The sequence below is a fragment of the Bactrocera neohumeralis genome, chromosome 6 (genome assembly GCF_024586455.1).
Source record: "Bactrocera neohumeralis isolate Rockhampton chromosome 6, APGP_CSIRO_Bneo_wtdbg2-racon-allhic-juicebox.fasta_v2, whole genome shotgun sequence".
NCBI classification, from domain to species: Eukaryota; Metazoa; Arthropoda; class Insecta; order Diptera; family Tephritidae; genus Bactrocera; species Bactrocera neohumeralis.
This window is the reverse complement of record NC_065923.1, coordinates 79212816-79238716: the sequence shown is the minus strand read 5'-3', so window position 1 is coordinate 79238716 and position 25901 is coordinate 79212816. Positions and strand designations below refer to the sequence as shown.

General features: G+C 38.8%; 1 long non-coding RNA gene across 1 annotated transcript in view; it reads left to right on the top strand.

Annotated features, from left to right (window-relative positions):
- Positions 1-25901, top strand: part of LOC126761296 (uncharacterized) — a 159117-nt gene that overhangs the window by 77021 nt on the left and 56195 nt on the right. Inside the window, exon 2 of the long non-coding RNA XR_007667354.1 lies at positions 18632-18719. This is a non-coding gene — a long non-coding RNA (uncharacterized LOC126761296). The remainder of the gene's footprint in view (positions 1-18631; positions 18720-25901) is intronic.

The window sequence follows — 25901 nt, the reverse complement described above, 5'->3', positions numbered from 1 at the left end:
AAATCAGAATCAGCTTCTAGGGACAACGAAAAGTCTGAGAGACTGTCTAATCAAGGAACTGATATAAATGGCAGCAAAACCAGAAGGGAGCTAAGCCTAAGAAGTAGATCTAGTTATTTCGAAAGGTGAACTGAGCGATCAACTAAAGAAACCTTAAAGCGTTCAAGTAGTCAGGGCAAGTCAAACCAAAAGAGCCACAGATCAGAACCCTTTGAAGAGAAATTCTGTAGTTTCAGACTTAGACTTGACTCTCTTTAGAATAGTGAATCGAACAAGCTTATAACAGCACTGATTTGCTAAAGTATTCAGTAACAAATGACGGAAGACAGACTTTGTCGGCTTAACAATTGAAGTAATGCAATCTTTTAGATTGACATAGATCGAAGTTTGGATGGTAAAGGAAAAATATAAACTTTCTAAGTCCACTATAAAGAATGGCGCATAATTAACCGACCAAAGTGCTTACCTTAATGGACACAAATAAGATTTATTTCTTTTATAATGGTGTAAGCGACAGAAGTTTTCCATAATTATATTATTACCCAAATTGTAAATCCTAAATCGAGTAGCATAAGACATTTTTGATTCCCAAATTTTATTTGTATTTTTATTGCCCTAAAATTACCGAAAATCAACATGACTAAACCATTAGCTCAAAATTACACTCGAGTTTATGACCGATTAAAAAAATTGATTATTCCCGAAAATCATGGTAAGCAGTTATGCTCATGTGCTAATGTTATGTCTGCACAGCATAAAACCGTAGCGCCTTGTTAACTCCAATTACCGATTCGTTAACAAATTTTTCGGTGAAAGCCATATATCAAATTGAAGACACACCAACACACAGCAAAAGACTATAATAAAATCAGTAAAAAAGGGAAAAACACTAACGGTGACATTCACTATGACAACGTCAAACGAACAGGTTCAACTAACGGCCATAAAAACTGTTTGAAATCAGGACGAGCAGCCGGACAAGCAGCTGAATGAGCAACTCAAGCACAATCAAATCTATCATATTTCTTTGTAGGTTTTTATTTGATGGAAATACCAGCGAAGACATAATTTTTTCATAATAACAGTAATAAAATACAAACCTTAAAAAATATTAACGTTTTTAATGGTCTTATGCCTTCATATTACGACCAGGGCAGCGATGCTTCGCCAGCAGCCTTGACTGCCTTGATATTGGAGCTTCGGTTTCACTTATATTTGGCGCAACACCACCGTCCCGCCAGCCCGCCAGCCCGCCTGCCCTCCAGTCGTGGTGATTCTATTACCAAAATCAAGGCTGTTAAAAAACCATCTATCGCCGAGTCAAGTCCGCCAAAGCCAAAGCCAATCGTTGCGCAGCGGCCATGCAAAGGCGACTCAATTATAAATTGTCAGCAATTTTTGTCGATATCGAAAAGTACGTGAAATGAAAACAATAAAAATCACTAAAAGCATTCATAAATGATGCGCAGCGAGTGAGCTGGAAAAGACTGTTGGCGCGCCGTGCCATGTGGCAGCTGTTGACGGCGCGAAAGATGCGCAGCCGCCACACAGGCAATAATATTAATGTTTCCATTATCAGCGCACGCTAGACAGCCCCAGTGCTGACGGCGCGCATACCGACAAAGTTGTTGGGAAATACGAGTGCTGTTGTGAATGCGAAACCTAGACAAACGAGCTTTTTATCAATAAATGTGAGCTAATGAGTGATTTTGTTGCATAGTTGCCGGGGGTTAGGGTTGCCAGCTCAATCGAATATCGGAAAGAAGGTTGTGTACGCAATCGGATATCGCATAACCGTTCCAGACTCGTTTTGTTTTACCGACCATCCACATTACCCCTTAGTCATTTTGTGATACATTCTATATGTATAAGTGCATTTCTAAGACCTAAAGTATTTCCACATTATCAATTGCTTTAAGCAGACTTTGAGGAAAGTGGGAAGTGACGTCGATTGCGTCCCTCATCCATCCATTCGTTCTCAGCCCGATTTTTGTTCCCTTATATATCTATAGCCTGACTTCCCTTTTATTGGCGCTTATCTTCTTCCTCTTACAGCTTATCATTCCGTGTTGCCACAAAGCGCAATAAATCGAACAAAAACCCTTCTCCCGAACATTCCTAAGCCCGACTCATCAGATGATGTCATTGTCCATCTGCTCCATATAGCAAAACGGCAATAATGAAAGGCTTGCAGAGTTTGGTTGTTCGTCGGGAGAGGACTTTATTTTTCAATGCCCTGCTCAGTCCGAAGAAGCACTAGTTGGCCAGAGTGATTCTGCGTTGGATTTCAAGGCTGATATTGTTGGTGATGTTAATACTGATACCAAGACAGACGAAATTATATGCATTTCGACTGGTAACTGGCGATGACACGCATGATATTTTGCTCCAAAATCTGAATCGAAGCGGGATTGTCCGCATATACATACATATGTACTTTAGACTTTAAATATGCCCACAGAAAAAAGTCTAACGGTGTGATTTCACACGATCTTGGTCGGCCAATAGACGGGCCGAAAAAGTGAAATTAACTGCCCACCGAAGTGATCCCTTGATAAATCCATTGATGGATGCGATATGTGGAAAATAGCACCGTCTTGTTGTAGCCAAATGTCGCCAAGAATACGAGCTTCAATTACATTCATCAAATAGTCAGTTATCATGTCGCGATAACAGTCTCCATTGGCGTTTAAGTACTCACCGGCATCATGTTTGAAGAAATATGGATCGATGATTCCATCAGCACACAAACCACACCAAACTGTTGTTCTTCTGCATGAAATAGCACCTCTTGTATCTCTTCAGTTTGCTCTGCGTCTCAAATGCGGCAATTTTGCTTGTTTATATACTCACTGAGCTAGAAATGAGGCTCATCGCTGAAAAAAATTTAGCTCGAAAACATCGCAGGTTCATGCAATTTTTAAAGAGCCCATAGAGCGAATCGATGTCGGCTGGGAGGATCGAGCGGCTTCAGTTCTCTTGTTAACGTCTACTTCAGCAAAAATTTTACCCACAAAAATTGCTTAAGCCACACTTCTGGAATTTATGCATACCCATTTTATTATAATTTTAAACAGCGCTGGCAACTCTGCCCGCAATGCGACATTGTCTATTGTCACAGCACTGACATTGACTCAGATTAAGAATATCGATTTCAGACTACGCAGCTTGTCATACAACAAAATCCATACTCGTCTGCCGCAAAGCCACGCACTTATTGTCTGCCCGAAGTTTCGCTGGAAATCCATTCAATACAATTTTTATTATTAATTTTTTCTAATTTAAAATAAATGATGCTGCATGGCATTAACTCGTTGGATAAAGCAAAATAAATGAGCCACCAATTTCGTTTGACATTTTGCCCATGAAAAATCATAAAAATCATAAGCCAAATATTTCATAACTTGTGCCGCGTATTGATTTCTCAAAAATTTGTTAGCTAATTTATTATTTAATGGCGCGCAAAGCACACACTAGTAAATTATAAACAAAGAAATATTATTAATAATTTTTTTTTTTTATTTGAACACAAAAGCGCAACCTTTAACACAGGTAATCCGTTTCAACCTAATGCCACCGCATGTGGCTCGCTGGAGTTAGGCGCATATACTTACGTAATAGCAACAACAAGTTGTCATAGTTTTCGATCAAAGCGTTCAGCAGCAATTTAGTAGCAGGCTAATGCTTGTAAAATAAATTAGCATACATTTTCAACACATAAAAATCATATACGCAGCAGCCACACAGCGCCAGCTCAATGACATTTGACTGTTTCAAATTTGCGGCATGAAAAATTAATCCAATAAAAACAATAAATTTACAATGAAAATAGTATTTCTTATGGCAGCTTGTAAATTTGTTGAAGTTTTCATAAAAACCGCAAGCAAAAATGTGTGAGGAAAATTAATGGCACATAAAAAGTGACCTGAAAGAGATTTACGTGTTTATATGTATATATTAGGGTGGGCCAAAAAAAATAAATAATTTTTCTGGCTTGGTGCTCTGAAATATGCTGCATTTTACCCTGGAACAGAAAGAGATTTGGTCTGAGGCCCAACAGATCAGTAGTGAGTCACAGAAACCCAAAGGAGCTCCTACCCGTCCATTTGTTCATTTGTGCCTCCGGCGATTTATACTTCCTAGTTAATAAGACCAGTTCGATCCTGCTAGGATTTATGGAAAGGCCGTTTTTAACAGCCGAGTTGCTTACGATACTAAGGTATCCTTGAGTTCACTATATTCCACTGACCACAAACATAAGCGCTACATCGTCCACATAGGCAATCACCCGACAGCCGATTATCCCTCTTTTCCAGACGTTCGTTGACAACCATGATCCATGATCCAAATAAGTGACGAGAGAACTCCCTGCTGTGGGTTACTCCTGCGCACAGAGTCATTCCTCAACGATGGTTCTATCGCAGATAAGTTTGAAGATGAAATGCTTAATGTGCTGTTCAACCTCAAACCGCTCAAAGCTATAATGACCGCTTCCGGCAGAATATTGTTGAATGCTCTCTCAATATCAAGGAGGGTCCACGCAGCAAAGTCTTTGTTCATTGTGGTCCTTTGGAGCCAGGAAAGAAGTGGTCTCCACTAACCCACCTTTGCAATAGGCATGCTGTGCCTTTGAAAGTCGATTTTTTTAGGAGCAGATCAGTCAATCACTCTAAGGTTTTTAGGAAAGAGGAGAGGCTATTGGGTCTAAAATTCTTGGTCGATACATACGATTTCTTACTAGCCTTCGGAATGAAAGTAACTTTAACCTGTCTCCAAGCCAGAAATAAATAGATGAGTAGGTGGACCTGAATGAGTTACTGATGAATTTTACAAGGAAATAAAATTTTTAGATCCCGATACAAAGACACCAGAAATAATGAATTCTTCACCAATTTTGTATAAATGCTTGATTATATAGCGATTCTGTGATATGCTCCGCTGCCACAAGTCTTAACCTTGTCCAATTGAGTCCTAAACTTTTTCCAAACTTGTGTTGATACTTCGAATATAAAATTAATTCTTAGGCTAAAATTTTCTCTTCCCACATTTCAGTCTCACCCTAATGTGCACATCCACAACACATAATTTTTTACAGCTCGCCACCTTTTGCCTGCCTACTCCAGTGACTTTGCCCTTTTGTCACGCCAGCCCATCACAAAAACACTTGTCGTTTGGAGCATCTGTGTAGCAGTCTTGCGCCATTTCTTGTTCTTGCTAAACCGTTAGCTGCCCTAGCAGACAAAATGTTTCTAATAATACTTCAAAAACAAACAAATATACTTATACTCATAAGTTTATTTACAAATGTCCAATAAAAAATAACATAATCTTCTGAGTATTTATGTTGGTCGAGCTAAGTGTTGAAAGAGTTGAGAACGCTCTTCATTAGCAATCGTCCAGATTGCAACTTCATTGCTCGGCTGAGATTTTCATTCAAATATAACGGTTCTGTGTAGTTTTGTATATCTGTATCTGCATTGTTTTCGGTAGTGTGTCAATGGAAACAATATTTTCAAGAATTTTCTTTATGCCTTTGAATAGCTATTGTTGTGCAATAAAGAAGGCAGCGGAGAAGCCTCAACAATTCATCGCTGATGTGTGAATGGAGCGTGTGATATACACTTTTTACTGGGTGTGCATTGAGTTGACCTAATTTTCGGAATTTAGAATGTGACTCAGTTTATTAAGCAAGAGATCTTTCAACGGTTGGGAAGTGGTTTATTCAAATCTAAATCAGTTGTGGTTGCATCCACGTTACTTCCAGATTGTCATTACAGAAATAAAAGACATTTGTATGAGAGGGAAAAGGTCAAAACAACTTGAATTGTACCCACTTGTTTTAAAAAGAATCCCAATCCTGGAGTTTTGAAAAATAGTCTCCGGTAGGTATATCCAACAAAGATAACTTCTCGAAAAGTTTCAGAGAATGTTTTGATGAAAATATTGTCTTCACCTATTTCGGCCACCAGTCCCACAAGCTCGACGGAGCTTCGTCTCTTTTATAAGAATACGGCACATTTTTTTAATTTTTATCCCTCGATGATGACTGTGTAAAATATTTACCTATGTATGGCATCCAAAATAGAGTTTAAGTCGTCGAAAGCGAGAGCTTGATCGTTGAGGTCTACACAAAATAGTTGATTCAAGTCCTATCGATACCTGGGGAGTATAATATAAACGGTTTAGATGTCTAAACAGAAACTCGAACTTTTCAAACTTCCCATCTGTTTGATATGATGAATTGTGTACCGGTAAAACAAGAAATTTTTATGACCTCAGCCGTCAGATCTGATTGATTTAATGAGGTATATGCTTGAGCATGAATATTTTCGAAGAGTTGCTGTCGTAAGAGCAACTCAGCTGCCCTCTATTCTACTCTGTGGAAACTGAAATCAGTGCCGACCGATTTCAGCACTCCTCTCTAAGAACAGTCATCGCTTTGCAAAAGATGGAAATTCTCTGAGAGTATGTCTAGCACAATACAAATTCGCATTCAAGTTTCTCCTATGTTTAAAGGATGGTTTAAGCATGTAGGGTCCGCTGCTTCTGAAAAAATTTAGTACACAAAGCTCAAAAGTTAGCAGAGGCTTGGTCAAACATCTAACGAAAGTTTGAGGTACCTGTATATGACTATAAAGTCCATACAATGCTTGGTTCAGGCGGCTGATTTTGAAAGGAGTTTCGATCGAGTTAAACAGCTGTGTTGGTAAACTATATTGATTAGTCTTAAAGAGGCTCTCAGAGCAAAATTCAATCTATATTGAACAGTGAAAACATAAAAAGTGACTCTGAGGCTAAAGTTCTATAATTAAATCTTTATGGATCAGCCTTAAAAAAACATTCAGCGTTATATAGACTCTCAAACCAAATTGTATAATTCAATCTTAAAGAGACCTTCAGACTACTTAAAGAGGATCTCAGACCAAAGTTCTAAAATTCAATCTATATTGAGTAGCCTTCAGGAGACCTTAAAAGAGGCTTATAGAGCCCAAAGTTTAGAAGCAGCGTTTCGACTCCGACAATTCTTTCAAATATACTCGGACATTTCGTCTTCAGAGCGTCTTCTTAGCAAGATTCGCAAGCTTCTTTGCAATGTTCATGCTATCTTCCTGGCTGTCATTATCGAACAGACCCGAATTCACAGTTATTTTTAAATTGCTTGAAATTTAATAAAGCTTCAACAACTTTGCCTCTGCAACTAAAGTCAAAAGCTCTGTAAGTTCAGTTGTCCACCCAAACCATGCCGCGCGGCAAGTCTGTAAAATTATACGCGAATAATATTTTATACCGTTACGCAGCTGTCTGCCTTATTATGTCGTTATGTTTGCATTTCACGGCAAAGTGGTGTCGACAAAGTGCTTTTGTCATTGCATTAAACTTCATTTCCGATACACAATTTTCCAATAAAAATTTACACATTTCTCAATAGCGCAATGCAACCCTGCGCTTTGTTTTTTAAATGAGATTTTCACTTATTTCATATTTTCGTCTTGCTTGCAACATTTGGTGTCTGCTTTTGGCGCAACGCCCCGCCGCCACCAATACATGAATAGTATAAGCACATATACCGGCACACATCATTTGTCTCACGCCTCCGCCACACGGGCAACAAAGGCGCGCTGCAACAATGTTTCATCAGCCAAAGGAAGCGCATAAGCCGGCGCTTGGGCTGGCGCGGGCGGCGCAGATTACGGAAATAGCAGATCAAATTTAATAAATTACATTTGCATTGCAGACGTTAACAATCGAATCGAGGCGCATTGCTGGCTGACTGGCTGGGCGAGTGTTGGCCGCAACGGTAGTGGCGGCGCAGTCGACGATGGCGGTGGCGCAACTGTCATCATCATCATCAGCGGCGGCGGCGGCGGTGTTTGCCATTGCGAAAGTGTCTTTGGCGCGCTACGGTTCGCTGGTTGCACTTCCTTCGCCTGCGCTTTCCGCTGGCACCCACCCCGCGCCGTCGGTCGCGGCAAATGTCGCGCTGCTGCCGTTGTGGCAAGTTATGTGAAATTGTCAACGGAACATGAATTTGCACTTTTCGCCGGTGCATAACTTGTTGACAATAAATTGCAATGTATTTTACTTCAGTAATTTCTTCGCTTTTATTTTAATGCCGTTGTTGTTGTTGTGCGCCTTGGCGTTTTGCATCTGACTTCTTTGTCTTTCGTGCCGCGCAGCGCGTTCATTCGATTTTATTTGAAAAGTATGTATTTTTCGCTTGTCGCAATTGTTTATGTTGTTGTTGCTGCCGCTTTTTCGTTGTATAAAATCCGTTTTCATTCGTTTTTGGTATTTTGGCAAATAAAAGAATCGCTTTGTCGCTGTAATGCAATAAATGCATTTCGGTGAAAGCCGGTGAGAAAGTAGGGAAATCGTAGAAATCACTGACATCAGGGTGTGAAGGAGTGGCGAGAAGACAGCGAATTTCGTGCCAAATAGTTATTGACTATTGCCGAAAGCACTTAACGGTTTGATGTTTTGCAGGAAAAAGGGGTTAAAATCAAAATCAAAAAAATACTTGATGGAATGCTTACAGTTAGTTGGCATTACAGTTAAACAAAAAGCACCTAGATCGAAGTATTGCTTATCTTAATCGCGGTCCACAACAAGCTTGTGAATTCTTCATCCCCGAAGTCCACTTAATTTCACAAAATCATTGCAAAAGAAGTCTTTCTCAGAAAGAGCTTTTAATGTTGCGAAAGCAGCGCTCCTCAACAATAAGCTAGTGTCAAGTTTCTTTGAACTTAATACAAATCTGGGTTGGTGGAGTTGTATATTTTTAAGAGCTGCAAATGAAGGGTACACTTGACACGCTATCAGTAGAATCGGAACAGGATGTGTGCTTGCCTCTCCTCATGTCTTGCACTACTGGATCGCTGAGCTTCGCGGGAACTTGATCTGCGCTGTCGCAAGAATTTTTAGGTCCAAGATCGTTCGTAAGCGTAAGTGAGCTCTTTGAACTCAGAAAGACTGGCCTCGCCCTAGTTGTAGTAGTTCAATCAAGCCATTTCCCTGTTAACTGTCCAAGATCTCTGAGTTTCGAGAATTTAGTCCGTGTCACGATGTATCGTCTGTATGTCCTCATACTTAAAGAATACCCAAATCCTGGAACCAACTTTCAACATAGTGAATTTAAGCTCATCCTTGAACTTAATGTTGAACTCCGAGTTTCGATTCCCTGAACTTAGTCCGCATCCCGATAGACCATCTGCAGCTCATTATTCTACTAGAATATCCACACACATTTCACCGAAACAGCTCGAAATATATATCCTCAATTTAGTTCAGCAAATATTGTTTGAATCTAGAAGTATTTTATTACTTTTGACATCTCTTGAATCTCTAGTTCAACTACAGTCCAAGAGCTTTAGCCAACTTGGGACGACCTGTTGATTTCCAATGGATCCCCGGATATGTAGTAGCTGGATTTTGGTTATCCATAACCCTCCATGCAGAAATTTCAGTTGCACTTCAATCAATCGTTTTGCTGCAGTTCATGGTCGTTGTAACCTCACTTTTCAGGTCAAAGACGAAGAATTCCTTGGAACCAGATAACCAAATTATGAACCTTTTTTATATAATGCGGGAACCAAACTAACATTCCGATGAGGTGAAATGAGTCTCTTCACTCTTTCAACCAAACCTTCATCATTAAGAATCTTCAAACTGAACTGAAAAATTATTTAAAGCTTTGCCAACTCATGACACATGCATTGATGCACGCAACATAAAACTACAACAAGAACAACAACAACAGCGACAACACACCTATCAAAGCCACAAACAACCAAAAGCCATCAAGAGCATTTAAAATTGCGTTAGTATTCGAAAACCAAAGCACTACAAAATATTTAAGCGCAATAAAAAATTTCAACAATTCATATCAACTGGTGCAAACATCGAAACACCACAGAAAAATGCACTAAAATGAGCAGCAAATTTTACGAGCGACCAACCACAATCACATTAAAAAAATTGGAGAAAACTCAATATAACAACAAAAAACAAACAAGCAATGTAAGAGGCGTGTACCGCCGCGGTGATGTTAACGCAAATGTTTATTTGTTATTGACTTTGTACAAACAACTTTTTCCACTTTAGACGATGTAAGTGATGTGCAGACATTTGGAGTTTCCTCTACTTCGTCTGCGACAGGAAAGCAATGTAAAATGATAAAGTCTTAAAGACACTAGTGGTCACAAAATGGGCACGTTATCGAACTATGAGACTTTTTACAGTTTACTGAGAGACTATGGGATATCCAGAGTCTTTGCTTTACCTTGTTTAAAAAGTAGTCTCTGGTAGAAAATAAATTTATAGCTTCTTAGATGAGATAATTTCCCTGAGGAGTACCTACTCGTTTTTAGATTTTTAGAACAATCAGTTGGGTCAATATCCGACTATCATCTCAAAATCCAACTTATAATACTAGAGAGCGCTAATTTTGATTAATCTGAAATTTTGACAACTTTATACAATAGATCGTATCTAAGAAATATGCTAAAGTTGAGTTCAAACCCTTACAATTGCCTTTCTACATAGTATAATATACTTTCACGTATGAGAATCTAATCAACAAATATGTTATAAATTGGTCTGAGTCTCGGTTGACGACGTCTCGAAGTTTCCTCAGAAAAAAACTGTTCACGCTGATGAACTTCATCAGAAGCAGGTGCAAAGAGTGGCTCAGAGAGAAAAGCAAGAAAGAAGCCAGTAGAGTGAGGGGACTTTAGTCCGGGTGGTATCACAATGGGCATCCTAAAGACCTAAGTGTGACGTGAGATAACCAACTTACCTACCTACCTTTCTACCTACCATAATATGTGGTTAAAGCAGAACTTATAGAGCTCATGAAATATAATGAACTCAGATCTTATTTTGGATTCCTATTCTAACGTAATTGGTAAAATTACGGTTAGCTGTGCTTCAACTTGCCTGAGAAGAGAAGTTATAATGGAACATGGACGTTTTGTTTAGAATTGATGTAAGCAAACCTTAACAAATTTGTAGCAGGCTCTAGGCGATTTGTCGATTTGTGACTGACTTATTGATCCATACTTACTCCTAACATCACAACGCACAAGCGTCTCCAGTAATCCAAGTGAGACGTGGGTTCACCAGAAATAAGCATATTTACCTAACCTAACCAAAGCATTTAGAAACTCTCTAGAAGAAATTTGAAAGAAAATATTTTGGTAAGCACTGAAAATAAACTGAGAAAGTGACACATATAGTATACGGATATCTCAATGTTTGCTTGCGAAATTTGGCAACATTGCATTTATAGTATTGAATGATATAACTGTTTTCCATTCGTACAATGATGGAGAGTGGCGAATCGAACACGCAAACTGGTATAAGTCCGTTCGAGTGGCTACTAAAATAGAGATTCGCTCAGAGTTGGATCGACTGGCAAGCAAGAGCACTTCTTAGAAAACGATGAGATAATTATATAATATGAGATACATGAGAGAGACTATATAGCCAGGAATTATACCCCTTTCAGGAAGTGACGACAAACTCGCTTCTGATGAGCTTACAGCTCAAATAAATTGATAGCCGATATTAGAAAGTTTTTTTTCCTATAGACATCCATCGGTAAGCAATCTTCGCGGTCGCAATTTGTCAAAGTTGTGTGGAGGAGGGTGAGGAGGAAACACCTAGGCACACTCTGCTACATTGTCCATCCTTTACACGACTGAGGCTGAAACAGCTCGGTAGTCTTACTTTTGCTGCACCAAAGGACATAGTTTTTAGGTACCATATCGGACCGGCGTTCTAAGCTTTCCAAGCAAGATCCGAGTTAAGATCGGCCTCGTAACCTAACCAAACGTATACTAAGTCCGAAATAATTTCATCACTAAGCTAATTTGAAAATTAAGAGCTCATTAATATTATGAAGTAAATTTTAAGTGAAACCAAATAATATATTAAAAGAAACATGATATACATACATATATGTGTGGGCCGGTATATACCAACATATGTATGAACTCGGCTGACGCTTAAAAATAACGGAGGGTGTAGACATAACCGATGAGCAAAACTTCTGTACTAATTTTCACAGACACCGAAATAAAGTCAATCAAAAAAAAATATTTCGTTTAATGATTTTTCCAACATTTGAACTTCAAATAAGAAATCTTCTACAGCAACAAAGGTCTACCGTATGGGCATAAATATAGCATATGTTTGTCTGTCGTTGTGTATATTTTATTTTCACCATTTGACGCTAATATCAAACCATTTATTTTTCATGCGGCTCACATTTTCATAGCAGCCCCCGGCGCTGTTGTAACTTTTTCGCTGTCGAACACACGCCTTTGCGGCTTAGCACGCGGCCAACCTGGGGCAGCGAGTCGCTAAGGTGCTTGGGGCTAATATTTTAATTGCTCACATTAAGCGGCAGTCAACGATGGACAACAATGTGTTAGAATTTATTTACAGTATAAATAATATTAACAACAGAAACCCCAAAAAACAACAACAATGGAGTAAAATCAAAAATTGAAATTCAAGCCAAGCGAAGAATAAATGCATGAAATAACGCTTAATAAAAGCATAAAGAACGTCATAAAAATGGAAAAGCACACACACACATGCATGCAGACACATATGCAGCAGTGAATGCGGGCGCCACGGCAGTGCATGCAACAGCTGCAGCAACAATAAACAATTGCAAATACCAACAACTAGAAATATAGTTATGCATGCGCTATAATATACATACACATATACACACACACACATGCGCTTTCGGGTGCTCCATCGCCGCCACATTTTTTTGATTTATCGCAGCAAGTGGCGGTCGCGGTGTGGCTGTCGGCGGCTACATGCCGCGTGCGTGGACGAAATAAAAAATGCTTGAAAATTTATATATTTTTTATGGGGAAATTTGTTGGTCTCGTTTTTCAAAATTTCTTCTCCACGCACACTCTCCTGCAGTTTTGGTGTTTTGATAGTCATACGTTTTAAATTTTTTTTTAATTTTTTTTAATTTTTTTTTTTTTTTATTTTTTTTTATGATTTTGAACTTTATTAATTTTACTTTTAAAGGTTTTCGGTGTCATTTTGGTGTTGGGTGGGCGCGACAACGGCAATGAAGGCGTCAACAGCTAGCAAACTGAAAAAATACCAATAAAAATGACTAACAGCACATTGTGGCACGGCATAAACTTGCAATAGCCGCCCAATTTAGTAATGTTCGTGTATAAATAAATACAGATAGACGGTTTAGTAATATAGACATGCTTTCAGATATAAAACATTTGCTCTTCGAAAAGTTAAAAATGCGCTTGAGCGCGTTTAGACAAATTTGCTTGCTGTTCTCCGGAGCGAAATAACTCAAAATACTATTTTCGTTGAACTAAAAATTATTGAAAATGCCAAAATACACTTTTCGGCTAGCAAATCGTTAACACTTGGAGTTCTTTAGTATTTAAAAATGGTGTTATTATATTTCGAGTACTAACTACTAAAATATACGGAAATAGTAGTTTTATCATTGAACTAGCTTTGGTCGTACGAGAAATTGTTGTGGCTCTAAGTTAGGTTAGATTATCTTTATCTATCAAGAAATACTTCTATTTTATTCTGGCGAAAGCTGGACTTTGGAGGAGAAACTGCTTAGATGTTTCCAACTCATCTTCGCCATTGTAACTTAGACAAGTTGCGTACTCCAAAATCTTTAGTTTCATCGCAAGAGTGTCAATGGAACAGTAAATAGTTAGGCCATATATCATTATGACGGTGTGAGCAAGTATTTTCATGGACTTTTTGTCTTCTATTCTGTGCCAGAAGGCTTTTGCAATTTCACAAGTGCTGGTTGCTGACCAATGCTTTCTGAGCTCATGCGAGGCGCATTGATCCAGCGTCCGACTGAACTACGACAGAGGAACACAAGCGTTTCCATTCCATTGGAATTTGGGCTCTATATACTTGCTTCCCTAAAATAGATATGATGCAGCAGCAACCTCATGTGGCAGCAACATGTGTTATTAAAAATAAATTGGGAAACATAGAACAATATTATTTCCTCAATTGCTTCAAAATTGTCTGCACACGAAGCAGCTCGAATACAAATCCATAAAAAATCACACATGTATATTTGTATATGGCATATGCATATACATATATAATATAACAATTTAGTCTATACTTCGCCACAAATGAAAATATTTCAATCCCTACATTCCTTTACAAAGTCATTTCCGACACTTTTTTCACTTTGAAATTCGTTGCGAACGCAGAGAGTAGCAACGTAAAAGCGTACATATTGACGGTACTTTTTGTGTGCACTCCTGTAACGCATGCTGCATGCGTCTACAAAGTCATTTTGTGTCAAATATTATTTTATGAGGTGTCAGAAGACCGCAATTGTATGAGGACGTTTTAAGTATTTGCGAAAAACTGCCGGAAATTTATGTTTTAATTATGTAACAGTGTTGCCAGTAAGTAATGTTGTATCCGTTTGTGTTAGAGAGCTAACTTCTACAGAAGTATTTAGGACAATAATTAATAGTGTTTTGCAAAATCCGAGGCACATGTTTAGAACTTCGCCACTTGATATTTTTTTATGAGATAGCATTACGAGATTTGACCAGCTCAGAGTATAGTAGTTACAGTGAAGTAATGAATATTCAATTTAGGAAGTCGGCAGAACTTGGGAAGTCGACAGAACTTGTGAAGTCGACAGAACTTGGGAAGTCAACAGAACTTCTGAAGTCGATAGACCTTAGGAAGTCGACAGAACTTGGGAAGTCGACAGAACTTGGGAAGTCGACAGAACTTGGGAAGTCGAAGAACTCGACAGAACTTGTGAAGTCGGCAGAACTTGGGAAGTCGACAGAACTTGTAAAGTAGACAGAACTTGGGAAGTCAACAGAACTTCTGACAGAACTTGGGAAGTCGACAGAACTTGGGAAGTCGACAGAACTTAGGAAGTCGACAGAATTTGTGAAGTCGACAGAACTTGAGAAGTCGACACAACTTGGGAAGTCGACAGAACTTGTGAAGTCGGCAGAACTTGGGAAGTCGACATAACTTGGGAAGTCGACAAAACTTGGCAAATCGACATAACTTGTGATGACGGCAGAACTTAGAAACGTAGATTAACCTCCAGCTTGGTAACCCATACATCGATTAGCAGAAGAAGTTGACGAAGGAATCATAAAATTTATCAGCAAAAGACGTGAAGTATATAAAGTAAACTGAGAAAACGACAGTTCATGATCCTAAATATGTTCAAGCCATGACTCAGTCGATATTCAAGTGTGTAAGACCTCTTTTAAGACATATTGTGTTGTACCTACGGATTAGATTAGTGAGTAACATTATAACCAACTTTGAATTTATGTGTGAGTTATGACCACTAAAAATACACGTTATATCAATGGTTGACAAAAATTCGCCACTGAACCCTCCCCGACTAGCAATGGATAACCCAGTCACACACCGAAGCCCTGACCGAACTGGCAAGAATTTATCTTAGTTGCAGTTGGAGAGTATCTAGTTAAGGTCTGACTCTATAGCTGAGGATTGGTTGCTTCTCAAAAGCTCAGCGTTTGGAAGGGGAGTCTCACTATGGTTGGGGGTACAAAAAGGGCTGGATCAACCTGGCTGGGGGCATTTAAAAATCAACAAAGTATGCCAAAATAGTAAGGCTCAATCCCACATTAGATGATAAGAAAAATAAAATCCGTTTTGCGTCAGCCACGGCGTATGATTAACAATTGGCCAAATACTAGGGAAAACTCAACAAAATAAATAAAAAAAAGTTTGATTTTACTTTGAAAACGAAACGAAAATTCAGCAATTTTTTCAAGCTAAAAATATCAGAGAAATATAAAGCAAATAAGGGTTGAAAGGGGCAGAGAAATGCAGTAAAGACGACAAAAATTCGTTCCAACCAGTACACTTGTCATTTTACAACCATATACCGTTATTACTTCGTGTGTGTGTATATGTGAGCAGCAAACCCTTTTTTACCTCCAACTGTATACTTTTTGCCTAAAAAATAAATTGTTTCTTCTGACCATAATTCTTGTAGAACAGCTGTAAGCTCTTCAAATAAAGAAAAAGGATTTTAGAACAAAAAACCGATAGAAAAGGCCAACAAGCAGAAGTGTTAAACAGCCTGCAGCAAGCGTATGTATCAAATGAGCGCATGCGAAGGCACATACACACGCAAATAAGACAGAAAACTTAAGTTTTTCACTTATCTGTCGAAACTTTCATTGCTATAGTCGTCTTTTAGGCGCTATACCAATAACTGCTGTTCAAAGTTTGACATTAAACTGACTTATAAACCCGCATTTACACCGACGAGTGCGATTTAACTCAACACCAGCAAACCCACACATGCGTACCAACAACAGTTATGAGCGGTGTGTGTGTGTGTGCGTCTGCTCGGTTTGTTTCTGTATCGCTTCGCTGCATTTCGGCTGCCGTTTTGGGGCTTATGCAAACCTTTCAAAATTCAATTGAAACTTCTGCTCTCCAACCACACTTTTTCGACGAGTTTTTGAGCGAAATTCACTTTTCTTTGCCTCATTGGCGGCAGCGACGCCACGTCAGTCACTGATTTGTTCACTCTGCCATTTCAATTTCAAAGAACTTTACATGTGTTTTTGGCGATTTTTTGTTGTTGTTGTTATCGTTTTTGTATAGTTGCGGGAATTGTGCAGCCTTATTTTACTTTGTCGAAAATCCCTTGGGCGATGCTGAACAAAAGTTTGGCGTCTGCCTGCAAACGCTTTGTAGCAAAGAAAAGAATGGGGGTTGGAGGCTGGCGGCTGGAGAAGCAGCAGCAGCAGCGGGTTTGACAGCTCACACACACATACTTGTACTTCTTTACTGTTATTAACAACTGTTGGGGCTTACACCAGTTTAATGCCTTTGACTGACTGCTCTGCTGCTCGAGGCCTGGCCATTTCTTGCTGGCTTTGTGCTCATACCAGCAGCACAAGCCGAAGCCGTGTTTGACTATTTCCTTATTTTTTGTTTGATTTATGTGTGTGTAATACATATGTGTTCGGTATGTGGTGTGTGTGCAATTGTGAAAATTGAAATCTAAAAACTTTAAAAAGGGTTAAACTTGCGCTTCATTGATTCGCTGAACCGAAAAACTTTTACACATCTCTAAGTGGGATTATTACTGTGAGCGCATTACTTTTCTTTTTCTGGGAAAGCATTGAGCCTACAAATCAGTTAAAAGCACGTGCAAGTATGCTTTTTTACAAAAAAAGGGTACATATGTTTATCCACCAATTCTTACAGACAAAGATGTCATGCTTCTTCAGTTTTCGAGAGGCACATTGTCTGAAAATAATGAAAGGTGACTAAAAATAATTTTGAGAAAGGGCTAAGCGCAAAGTCTGCATCCAGTATAGCTATAATTGAAATAGTTTTTTAATGTTGTGGTTTCTAGTTTGGAAAATGTTCCTTGAAATAATATAGATTACAGTATTGAGTTCGGAAAAGATTGAGAGCCGCCTCGGAAACTGTGTTGTAGATACATAGATCAAGAACGGATCTTTGAAAATACTTCAGGTATCGGCAATCTGGCTTTCATTGCTTCTCTAAATTATAAAAATAACCTCAATTTAATCTTCCTTCACTAGCATGTACAACAGTTTCTGTGTCCCACACAGCTAAATACCTGGCAGTTGAAATCGATACCAAACTGAATTGTAAACAATGAAAAGAGATCTAATAAAGTATATATGGTCTAATTATTTGTCTTTATTAGCGTAGACCTTCCCCAGGGTTGTGCGCTGGGTTTGGAATTCGTCTCGTAAAAAAAGCATCCACAATAAAAGGAAGTAAACAGCCACGGACAGTAGCCCACCTTTGGAATATGGTCTACAACATCTGCAAAATAATACCACCTTCTACTATCGTCAGCCCCCCGGTTAGTAGCTGTGGGGGACCGAATATAGTTATCTGGATAAATACGGCTATCATTAGATTTCAATAGTCACTTTTTGGTGAGAATTGCCTCTAGACTTGGATGAAAAAGAGGCTTAGTAGGTGAGGAGGATACTATCTCTATATATGTATACCTACGGAACTACAAAGAACGGCGGTGTAGGAGCGAGAGTATACTCTAGTGATCCTGACATCTCTCTTTCAATCCGTCTACCAAACTCAGTCACCATTTTCCAAGCGGAAGTACTCGGCGTAAAGAAGGGTTGTGAAGTTCTATTGAATAACATCGAATAAATGCAGAAAGCAATCATATAGACGGACAGCCGCGACATTGCTGGCCTTATCGACACGACAGATAAGTTCCAGTCGTAGTATGTATACGACTGATGGAAGGCGAGTGAGTGACGTTTAGTTTGAAATATTTAATTTGGAGTCCATCAGTCTTCAATGGTTCTACTTAGTCTATATAGTTTAATTTAGAGTCCATAATTATTTATTCATATCGATTTGAAGTTTTGCAAAATGTTCATTTTCTGCAAAATTTGCTCTGTCATCGAAATTGGCGATATTCAAAATCAAGTTTTTGTATGGAAAACTTTTTCATCTTAACAAGATTTGGGAAATATGTCTTATAAAAAGCAAGCAATGTCATATATGTATATCCAATAATTATTTTTTCTTAATTTTTCATGTTTATTTACAGTGCAGTGCTTCTATCGATAAAGTGACACAACTTCGCTTCGAAAATGACATGTTAACTTGAACTGGTCTCAAATGAATTTTACCATGTGGTAAGTTAAAGATAATATACCTTCAGTTGCTAAATTTTATGAAGGAAACTTTTTGTAATTATACATATAATTGCAATTTCGATTATTTTTTGAGCTTTGCTATAACAGTCTGGTGTTGGCAACTCCTAACTGAATAAATATTTCAAGTTTTTAAACAATATTTGATAAGAAAATGAACTTAGCGCTCTTCCAAGGGGGATCTACATAAAGGGAATATATATAAATTAATATCAGAACCACACCTAAATCTCGGATAGAACTCTATTTAAAACAAATTGAGGTCATACGGCTTCCAAGTGAGATCTATATAAACCAAGCAGATCAAGAACAATCAGCTTAGTATAGCTCTCTTCTTAAAATTGAGGAATCTCATAACTCAAATTGAGTTCATATGGTGCTGAAGGACAACAACTTCTTTGCAAGGACCGCGTTCTCCGAAGTGGTATCTATATAAACGGCGCAAGTCAAGAACAATCATCCAGACTTTTATACATTGGAATCTCATATGACCCTACAACTATACATAAGCTATCGTTACTAATAATATTATAGTATATTAGTTTTACTCTGTACTAATTCCGGGAGAAAAAGGTAAGAAGGGCATAAGCTTGTTACAAGGAAAGTCATACAAGACTTAAAACTGGATTTAGTATAGGAGAGTGGACGAGTATGGAAAATTATGGTGGGAATTTTTTCCTTTGGTTTAAATTATTTTAATACCCGAGGCAGCCTAAATTTAACTTACTGATATAAGTAGGATTAGAAGAATACGAAACGCCGATGAAGGAGCAGCTAAGCCTTAAATTTAAAAATGGATGTGATTTAATGAAAAGTCAGGTTGGGCTTTTTAGGTTCATTTTTTTCGAGAAGATCGCAAGCCTTTAAACTTTTAGCTTATACTGGTCATCAAAAATAGTACAAATAAGAAAAAACGTTAACTTCGGCTACAATGAAGCTATAATATCCTTCACAAAACATTTCTTGAAAGAATTTTGATTGTTCAATTTGTATGGCAGCTATATGAAATAGTGATTCGCTCCGTACAATATCTTCAGAGATTGCATAACTTTCTTAGACAATAAATCGTTGAAAACTAAGAGAGTAATTAGTATATATTCAAACAGGTGGAAAGACAAACAGAGGGACATCGCTAATAACTTAGCCCGAAACGCAGATCAGTTATATACATATGTATATGTACATATATTTATTAGATCTCTGACTTTTCCCATATGATGTCAAACTTAATATACCTACCCTGTTCAGGGTATAAAAACTGTACAGCTAGACCTTGCTCGTGTGCAACAACAAGTTCACATTGAGTCTTCTTGTTTAAATATTTCACAAATCGGCAATCGCCCACCAACGCACTCGTATTGCTTTCAAATATTCCAAACATTTAATGGAATATCATTTTATTTCCTCACATTTGAACGCGATGAAGCGCGCCTTTTGCTGCCTCGAAGCCCTCAAAGTGCATAGCTGAGTTGCACAGCAAAAATTTCTCAATCAGAAGCGCTAAATAAAAAAAACGTTGTGAAATATTTGCAAAAAAAATTCAATTTATACAAATAAAGGCTTTTGCGCGAAACAAAAATCGAAAGCAACAACAATTTTGTAACCGAAATTTCATTTACTTATAAAAACGGCACATTGCAAATTTGTGTTTTTGGACGCTGCGCCGCTGAGTCGCTGAGTTCGCCGCGCGCATAACAAACGTCAATTAAAATTCCGCAAACAATTCATTTGAGCTGCCACAAAATACAGCCAATGGGCGCTAAGTGCAAAAAAACAAATACGTAAGTGCACACAAGTGGCATACATCATAACATGCCACAACGCACTGGCCACAAGCCACAAGCGAGCAGCGAAACAAAGCTCTGCGCGCAGACACAAAAAGCAAAACAGACGATGGTGTGTTTACCAAATAAGTTGGCAACTTTTCTCCCGCGTTTGGTGATTTCTGTTTTGTTCTTATTGTTGTTGTTGTTGTTGTCGCGCGTTTTCTTTCTTTTGCATTGCATTATTTCGTGCCTGAATCACACCTATCAATATAAGACTCTCGTATATTTTCACTTGGTAAGAAATACCTTTTAGCGTTGGCAACCCACAAGCGCCGCACCAACCTCTCTCTTTCGCTCTCTCTCCAGTGCTCAGGTTGTCTTTTCGTTCTTGCGTTGCATGATTTTTCGCGTCCATTAAGGCGACATTGCGTACGCATATTTTAACTTGTGGAATTTCATTTTGTTGCCCCATTTTCCCTCCCACTCCCCTCCCAACGCTGTGCTCACCATCGCGGCTACGGCAAGCGCTCCTCTCTGCTTGGCGGCCACTTACGGTTTGCCGGCTCCTGTTCGCTGATTCGCTTGTCGTCTTGTTAATGGCATGTAACTGCGTTTGTTGTTGTTGCTTTTGCTGTTGTTGGCGATTACGCATCGTCCACCGGCGTCCATTTGTGCAAATGGTATTGGTTTGTTGTTGCTGTCGCAGTTTGTGCCTCCTGTTGTTTTATCATTACCACCATTCGCTGCCACTTATGTTCAATTCGCACCTTTTTTGGTGCGTACCACTGGCGGTGGTACGACGGCCACTTGATGATTTGTGTTGTGAACGCAGCGTGGATAGTGCGGAACGTACCCTACGATCGGCAGATTTATGATGGCAGGATATTGTTATGAATTACTTGCTTCACATTCGTTCGAATGCAAGACAAGCCAGATCTGTAAGTGGATGATACTACGAGCTTTAGATAGAGCTTGATAACTTTTTTTAAAAAAAAAACGCATAAAAAGGTCCAGCACTCTGAACAATTCCAGGAGCTTGCTGGGCACGACTGAGGTGAAGTGATCCCTGTCCACGTCGGTGGAGTTTAATGATCATTTGGTGCTAGATCCGGACTATAAGATAGATGAACACAAACCCAACCAAGCTCTTGCAGCTTTCGGAAAAGTCACTGTCGATGTGTATATCATAAACACATAGCAAGAACCACTAAATATTTATCACAACTTCCTTGACCGTCAATCCTGTATTGCCAACCGTTTGCGCCTTAATTCGACCTCGGCCATTTTCGCTGGACCTTGTCGTAAGTGAACCACTTTTCGTCACCAGGAAAGAAATTTAATAACAGAGTTCTCCTTCTATTGATATTTTGTAATTTCCTTCATGCCTCAGCTTTGTAGTTTTAGACAAACTCGTCTTATTCGGATTCAATATTCACGAAGATATGAAATATCATGTGGTCCACAACAGGAAATATCTATTAGCGATTTATCAAGAGACAACTAAGGAAATTACTTCGAAATAAGGCATCCTACACCGTATACTGAAAATATCCGAGCTCGGGCTAAAGCTAGCGCAAAGAACTTTGGAGTCTTGACCTAATAATTTAAGGAGATCTTTGGTCTGCAAGTTCAGATGAAAGATTTGGCAATGATCGGAATAAAATTTCAGAATACTTATTGTTATACTTGTTAATAATGGATTTTTATCCATTTAAGAGCGAAGAGAATCTTGGAGTGTAGGCTAAATGATTTAAGAAAAACCTCGGTCTGAGAGTTGTGATGAAGTTTTGGGTAAAGATTCCAATCAGACCTTAGGGGACTTATCGCTACAGGTGCTTATTTGCTTCTGAAGCATCAGAGAGCGAAGAGAACCTGGAAGTGTCGACCATATATGTAATTTAGGAAGAACTTCGACCTGAGAGTACTGATCAAACTTCAGAGGACTTATCGTTAAATTTTCATATTGGCTTCGGAAGCATCTGAGAGCAAAGAGAACCTTGGAGTGTCGAAGTTTAGGGTAATGATTCCAATCAGACCTTAGAGGATTTATCATTATAGTTGCATTGTGACGGAAATTGGGATAAACTTAGCTCGTATGGCCTTAAATTTGAACAGCAATCACCTAGTAAAACCCAAATACAGTCGAAGAACCAAGCTCTTAAGGCTACACATTGCAAGAAAGTTCTAGGATTTTTAATTTTCTGCAGAAATTTCAACAACCTATTAGCCAACAAATATGCCATACCAGCAGCAACAAATCACAGTTGAAAAGAAAATGAGTGGAATAAAATGGAGAACAATATGTAAGGAAGATCATTTCAATCAAACTATTATCCTGCGAATTGGCTTACAAGTGTGAGTATGTATGTGTAAATATGTATCTGTTATGTATGGGATTCTCTGCGTAAGGGTCCGTCTGCTCCCGCTGTGGCAAGTGGGTTAAACTTTTAATAATATGCGTAAGTAGCGCATATTTCAAATGACACTGTCAACAACAACAACAATAACAACGGTAATACATCCAATAACAACAACAGCAACACCAATACATACATACATCCAATAACAACAGCAAAAACCACAACACCAATACATCCAATAACAACAGCAACAACATCACTAGCAACAAATAACTGTACACTGTACGCTTACACCATCAAAGCGCTAAAACAGTTGGTGGCTGCATTTAAAATGAATTCAGATAATTTGTTGCATGCAACTTGGACATTTCCACTTATGATTTCGTATCATCATAAGTTGAAATGCCAGCGGCTTGCTTGCGACTTCCTTGGTGCGCTCAACGGCAGGCGCTTATCAGCTCAAGTTTCGTGGTGACCAGCGAGCGGTCAAAATATGAAATACAAAAACAAAGCAAAAAATAAAAAAAACGAAATCTCTTTTTCACTTTGCTCACTTTTCTGTTGCTGCTCTTCAATTTATTTTTTTTTTTTAGTTTTTTCATGTCAGTTGTTCTTCTGCCGTGTTCTACGCGAACAGCGGGACAGCATTTACAGTTGGTTCGGCTAGTAGCGCGTTCGCTTTTATTTTCTCTCGTTTGCCATTTGTTGCGCTGGTCGGTCGGCCGCTCGGTCCCATCTTTGTTGTGCGGCCCCCTACAGTGTCATTTTATTTGAAAGTGTCACTGTCGTTTATCGTAAAAACAAGTGACATTTATTTTTGTGTTTAAGCCTTTGTGTTAATATTATTTTTGTGCTTTTTCACATTTTTCCACTTCCATATTTTTTATCGATTTCGACCATAAGCAGTGTGACAAGGGACAGCGCTTAAAATTCTTGCGTTTTTTCCTTCATTTTTTTGTAAGTGTGTGCTGTTAGTCCCCCTCGGTTTTGTTTTGTAGGTCAGCGGTGTGGTTATGAATTTTTAATTCGGGACCGTTAAGTGTAGTAGCAGCATATTTGGCGCATCGGGGAAGATTTGTGCATGTGAAATGCAAGCAACACGTACGGTAACTGAAGTGTGTCAATTCCACTTTGATTCCGCGTACAAGCTGTGTTCCTTTTCGGATAATGATTTCGTTGGACATTTGTGTTTTTTGCAAGTATCGCTTCTTATACGCACCGCTGCTCCTGAAAGACGGACCTTTGTTTTTTGTTTTTTGTTTCGCAGTCGAGTGTTCTGACAAGCGAGTTTCCTTAAAAAAAAAAACGTTGAATTCGTGGACAGAGCAGCACCTTAGTTCTACTTGTTCCCTTGCTTTTACTTTTGGTTTTTGCTCATGCCCGTATAACTTCTGTTTATGTTTCGTTGGTAGAAAGTTATACTCAATATTCAGATTGAAATCTGTGGAGTGAAACGTTATGCAACTCCAAATAGTTGCGGTTTTTGCAGCAGTTTAACTAGAGGAGCTCTTAAAGTGTTTCCTACGCTGCTAAAAGTTTTGAAGGTTAGGACTAACTAAAATCATATGGCTTTAAATCTAGTAGCGCCATCTATATGTCAGGCCTGGGTCCTTTTTTATCCTTCTTTTGCTTATCATTTTCAGATTTTTCCTGCATGAAAACTAGTTTTATGGAAATGCTCTTAATATTTTCACATCACTGAAGTTCTGAATTGAATTTTCAACTTTTCTGGCCTCAACATTGTGTATAGCTAAGATCATTGTATATGTATGCGAAGATCATTGCCCAAAACGGAATCTTAGAATCTATGGGAAAGCGCCTTTAAGGAAAGGGATTATTTTACCGCGGGCCACTGAATACTTTCTTTTAAATTTGCTTTCTTTTACAAGTATTCAATCTGAGTTTAATATGAACCCAATTTGACACGGAAGAGTTTTCTGGAACCGCCTGAGTTGGAACGAATTTTTGACCTACGCTCTCAAATTAGCTGGATCGATATACTGGCACAACTTAGAAGTTGGTTAGAAGTCTTCCACTTCTTAGAAATTTACGGTCTGACTTAGACTAAACAACCAAAATTTACGCTTCCTAAGACATATAGGAAGAAATATGTATATATTTCCTCAGCCACTTAGCCAAACACCAAAGTCAACTTCACTAAAATTCAATACAATTTCAATTAAACTTGCGCGCCGCCACAAAACTTTATACGCCAATAAAAATGCTTGAAATCGCTAAACGCTGAAATGCTGAAATGCATAATAATTTTGTAGAACCTATTGTGCGCTTAATTATAACGACCATATAGACCACGAGTAGCAAAACAGACACAGCAGCAGCGGCAGCACTTAAGGCGCTTAAAGAGGGAAGTAAATGAATGCGTTTGATTGCGCATGCGCGCGTACCGGCGGCCGCCAAGCAGGCGATGACAAGCGGCAGCAAACACATTTCGTATGAACATAGATACATATATTTATGTATATACCTGTATCTATCAATACACAAATGTGAGTACAATAATCTCAGCAGCAACGCGCCTTGACCGCCGTCAGCGCGCAAAGCTTACCGCGCAGCAGCCAGCGCCGAGGCTAAGGTCCACAACCGCATACTTATTAGCATTTTTATCTTGACATAGGCATATCATAAAAATATCTGACAACTTCATTTCGATGCCCTGCAATATAAACATACAGACACAAGTTGCATGTGGCAAGTGCGCGGCAGCGCCAACAAATCTGTAGCAGCGGAAGAGCTACCAGCGGATAAAAATTCATACAAATGTATGGATAATGTCATCATCATCAACGTTGTGTCTTGCAGCAAAGTTGCTGCATATTTTGACAACAACAACAACAGCAATAGAGTCAATCAGCGCAAATAGTCGCACAGTCATTCATTCAAACGCATACAAATACATATATCGGTTATGTAAGTACTCGTATATAAGCTTGTGTATATGTGTGCAGTCAGTTGGCCAGCCGCTTAGTCAGCGCTGCGTCTGGGCCGTCGCTTTGTGCGCTCTTGACCAAATGGTCGCT